Source organism: Alligator mississippiensis, chromosome 1, assembly GCF_030867095.1.
Source record: "Alligator mississippiensis isolate rAllMis1 chromosome 1, rAllMis1, whole genome shotgun sequence".
NCBI classification, from domain to species: domain Eukaryota; kingdom Metazoa; phylum Chordata; order Crocodylia; family Alligatoridae; genus Alligator; species Alligator mississippiensis.
Genome location: NC_081824.1, coordinates 21,739,678 through 21,745,063, shown reverse-complemented (window position 1 = coordinate 21,745,063; position 5,386 = coordinate 21,739,678).

Sequence of the window (5,386 nt, the reverse complement as noted above, 5' to 3'; positions counted from 1 at the left end):
GTGTACATTTTGGACACTCCCAAACATCTCAATTAAGGAATCCCGCAAGGGCTTTGCAGTGCCAGATTTTTTTTTTCTTTTTTGAGTTTCTGGCTGAAATTAATTTATCAAGTGTCCAGTACATTTGAAATATTGTTCTTGGTGGAAAAAGGGCTGAATCACATTTCTATTGATGGGTTATTTTTTTTAATGTGCATCACTGAATTTTCTTGTAAGAAATCTAATATTTACGCCTAAATTGAAAAATTTTCTATTGTGCTCTGGTTACATTACTATTATTACTAGTACTGCTACTAATATTATGGAGTATGCTGGTGGCTTGGGCACAGCATACCATACATTTGCTAAATAAATAAATAACATTTTTTTCCTTAAAAATATATTTTATTGCATTCAAAATAAAAATAGATCAGAAACAAGTCAATCTCACAAATTTGTGGAAGAACCAGGAAGGGAACCCAAGGTTCCTTATGCCTTAAGAACATTACCTTCCTTCTCCTCCAGTTTCCAGCACTTTATATCACAGGAGATCAGGGGAAGGTGGGAAAATCTCTCCAAGTCAATGTCTGAGAAGGTTTTAACAGCTGTGGGGTGTGTTCTTCTAACCAGTTTGGCAGCTTTTTCTTCTCTTTGGTCTCTGGATATGGTGTCCTGGAATGTAGAGCCTCCCTACATGTTCTTATAGATTGGTGCGTAACACCAGCCCTGGCATAAGAAATACATTACAGAAATTATTTTATTTATAAACCTTCATGAAAACCTATGAGCCCACTATAACTCATAATGTAATTCAAATGCATCTCAATCTTATTTCCTGGAGTAAGGTTAGAAACAGGGTAAAGAACAACTAAATATACAAAAAAATCTTACAATAGTCAACTTGTAGAATGAACAAATACCTTTTTCTTGAAACTTAGGAAAAGAAAGAGTTTGGCCTGATGGACTGTGGTATTACCTCAAGCGAAGAAATGCAGTGATGAATTTGTTGGGATACTCGCTAGAGAAATGACTTGATTGCAATCTGGCCTTCTTTTTAAAGAAAATACAATTGAGTTCTCATCAGGCAACAAGCCTGTATAACTTAATAGGCTTTAATAATAGCACCTCATTACATTTTTTAAAAACTGCCTGGGAAATGAATGCTGGAAATACAGTGGAAAGCTCTGTGGGATTGCAGTTATAAAACAAAGATAACACAGTCAATATTACAGCATTTCAAAATAATGCACATGCTATACTGGATACCACACAGAATTCAGAGACTGGGATGGAGGCCAAATCAGCTTTGTTGAATGGATGTCCAAAGCAGATGGGAGACCTGACTCATGTTTTGGAGTAAAAAAGATTTCTGGGACAAGGTGTTTTGGAAGATTGATAGCATTCTAAAAATAAAGTGCACTAGACTCAGTGGACGTATATGTCTTATAAGACTATCATGGTCGCCATTAAAAAAGGCAGCATTTGCCAACAAATAATTGCTGGGCTCTGGTTCCTTGATACCGCATTTCTTTCCCATGGATTTCCAATACCTCAGTGAACAAACTGTTGACAATTTTTAAAAAAAATTTAAATGATGATCACTCTGTTTGGGAATTTAGAGGCATTTCTGGCATAGACAATTGATTATTAATCAATGTAGTAGTAACAAAATCTTTTGACACTGCAAGGACAAAATAACACCAACAGAGAGACTTCTGAAGGGATAACCTTATTAACTCAAATCGCTCCACATGAGAAAATACCATATAGGCTACAGAGCAGAATTGCTTTTTTCTTTCTGAATAACTGCTTATATAGCACAGAGGAGATGATAGTCCACCTATCAGGACATAATAGGATGTAGACACCCTAGTATGATCCTATTCCACCCGGCTTGAGTCCCTGAACAACTGTTAATACAAAACTTGAGTGCATCCTTCTCCTCCCACTTTCCGCATTGGTAGGATTAACAGGGATTGGAATAGGACAAAAATGAATTGCGCTTAGGTGCCTAAATCCACCTAGATATTCAGTACGTGGAATAGAATCTAGGCCATGGGTGAACAATCCTGTAAGATGCTGTAGTCATCGGCCACATCTACACATGCTCTTATAGCACCATCGTTACTGCGCCATCATTTAGTACTTCCTTTTGGAAGGAAAAGCCTGTACTGTGCCATCTGTGCAGCACACAATTATTTTTAGCCACTACATCACTGTAGTGACACACTATCCCAAGGGAGCGCGTCACTACAGCAACATAGCTGCAGTGTCACAGTTTTTGCCTGTTGACACTATGTCACCATTGAACGAGCTTTGTGTAAAGTGCCCCTGCTGCCATTTTTCAGTGCAGGGACACTAATACATGAGATGCTGGAGTCTGCTGGAGCATGGTTTCATAGTTTTAGAGCAGTTAGGGGTCAGAAGGGACCTAAATAGATCATCTAGTCTGACCCCCCGCCACTGGCCGGAGCACACACTGGGCTCACATGACTCTAGACAAGTGTTCATCCAACCTCTCTTTGAATTTACCCAATTCAAATTTTTAATTACCACACTCCAGCAGACTTGATTAATCGAGTCAGCTCCGAGGCTCTGTAGCTACAGCACGTTGGATCAGCCTCGTTGCTGCACATGTATAGGCTGGTGCACATGTATAGGCACCAAAAATGACTAACTCTCTACTGATGCTAGCTGACTGTCTTGATTGTCTTTCATAGATTAATTGATTCATAGATTGTAAGGGGCTGGAAGGGACCTTGCAGATCATTGGGTCCATCCCCTCCCCCCTGCTCTAGGCAGGAAAGACAACTGGGATTCGCTGACCCCAACGAAGTGACTGTCCAGTCTCCTCTTGAAAACCTCCAGGGTAGGTGACTGAACCACCTCTGAAGGGAGTTTATTCCACAGTCTGGACACCTTGACTGTGAATGAGTTTTTCCTCGTATTAAGCCTGAAGTGGCCTTCCAGGAATATTCATTGCTCCTGGTCTTCCCCAGGGGTGCCCTAGTGAACAGTTGTTCACCGAGCTCCTGATGCACTCCTCTGATATAGCAGTAAGCTGCTATCAAATCCATGGTCAACCTTCCTTCTTTAGGCTAAAGAGGCCCAGATCTCTCATCCTTTCCTCATATGGCTTGCCTTGCAAGTCCCTGATTATACAGGTAGCTCTCTTCTGGACCCTCTCAAGTTTTTCCACATCCTTATTGAAGTGCGGTGCCCAGAACTGGATGCAGTACTCCAACCGCAGTCTCACCAGTGCTGAGTGGAGCGGGAGTTATCACTTCCTTAGTTTTACATGAGGTGCATTGGTTGATGCATGCCAGCATGCTGACCACCACCTTGCACTGACGGTTCATATTCAAGCGATGGTCAATCATTATCCTTAGGTCCCTTTCGATCGTGGTTCATGTCAAGCTGTCACCATTGAGCCTGTATGTATGTTGAGGGTTGTTTGCCCCCAGATGGAGCACCTTACACTTGGAGGTGTTAAACTTCTTCTGGTTCTGGTCTGCCCCTTGAGCCTGTCCAGATCTGCCTGTATCTGCAACCTATCTTCTGACATGACAAGACTGCCTCATAACTTGGTGTCATCCATGAACTTGGCCGGCAAACTTTTCACTCCCACATCCAAATCGTTGATAAACATGTTGAAAAGTGAGATGGACTTAGACCAGAACTTTCTTGAATCTGGGAAAGTTCTTGATGGACTGGTATAAATCCTACTAAAGTCACATGTGGACAGAATTGGGCCTTGATGCTGTGGGCTCTTGGAGGCATGGATTCATGTTCTGCTGCATTCATTAAAGAACTGAACATCAGTGCTCATTAAATAATAATATGGTTCAGATCTGAATCCAAACTTCTCAGCTTGCACCATTCCATTTATTTCATGGCTATGAACTGGAACAGCGATCAGAAAATCTGTGAACTTTGGACGAATTTTCATTCTGGGTCTCAAGTATGAATTGTATTGTGTACAATGAAATAAGGACTTTTAGTCAAAAGAAAAGCATGAAAGGCAATCCTTTAGGATTATTTTTGTAATATCTTGGAATAAACATCAGAGCAAATGAGGTTAAGATGTTTGTGGTTTGCATTCTAATAGCCAAAAATTATCTAAAAGTATAAATTAAATATACGGAACAGGCTGCTCTCCATACACTTCAATTACTATTTCTCATAACTTTTAACTGCAGAAAAAAACCTTTACAACACCACCTGCTGTTCTGCTGGTTTTGACCTGACCCCTTTCTCCTTTTCTTGTTATTATAAACATTGAGCTCTTTAAGTGAGAGCTGTTTAAAGGATAGGGGGCTGTAAGTGTTCCTTCCTAGATCCCAGATGCAGTGGGAGACTGATGGGCTTTTTGATCTTTATTTTATGAGTGTCTGATAAATTGCCTCTGACACCTGGCAACTGAAATTTCACTATCTGAAAACTAACCCTTATGTCAAACAATGTGGCCAGTCTCATAGTCTGAGTTAAAGAGTTGCATGCATTTAAGTACAGGATGTTTTCCAAAATGTAGTACAGTTTTCAGTTTTCACTCCACATAATATTAATGGATAGATCCTCAGCTGATGTAAATTGGCATTCTGGAACAGAAAGCAAAGGGTTCACCAATTTACACCAGCTACTGACTTGGATCCAAATGTAGTTTACATATTTTTAAATTTAAAATTGAAGGATCATATCCAAAATTCTAAGTCTGAGATTGTGGGGGTTTTCTAATATGCTACACCGGACCTCTGTTTTTAGTAGCATTTCAAACAAAACAATACAACATAAGGTAATAGCATTATGTTCAACTGGTGTGGGTTTTTTCCTTAAGAGGAGACATGAATTTTTAGAGTATTTGGATTGTCATACATGGCCTTTCACCTCTGAGTCACTTGTGCAAACAGTATCCAGGTCAGTAACTAATAAATCATGTTACTATCTAAGAACTCATTAGTGGCTGATGTGTCTTGATCCAGTTCCTAGTGTGTAGGTGTCTAGGATAGAAGATGTTGGCAATAAAGTTGGCTGAAAAACTGGAACCTCTGGCCCACAGGAAATCCCAGGGTTTCAGAATGATCTTTTTTAATCCCAAATGGTAACAAAATGTCAGATTTGGAGAATTTTTCACAGAATTAAAAGTTTAGAAAAAAATCATTTGAGGAACTCAAATGTTTGATTTCTCTTTGTGAAACTGCTTTGAAATATTTAATCTCACTTCAACTTTTAACTGCATGCATATGGTTGGCACTGGATTTATGACCCAGATACCTTGTTCCAGGTGGACCCAAACCCTCAGACTGACCATGACTTTTCCATTTAATAACAGGCAAATTTTATAGATACACAGTGATGGCAGATAAGAATAATGCAGGCAAGGCAAACAATTCTATATCTACTGGTCCTA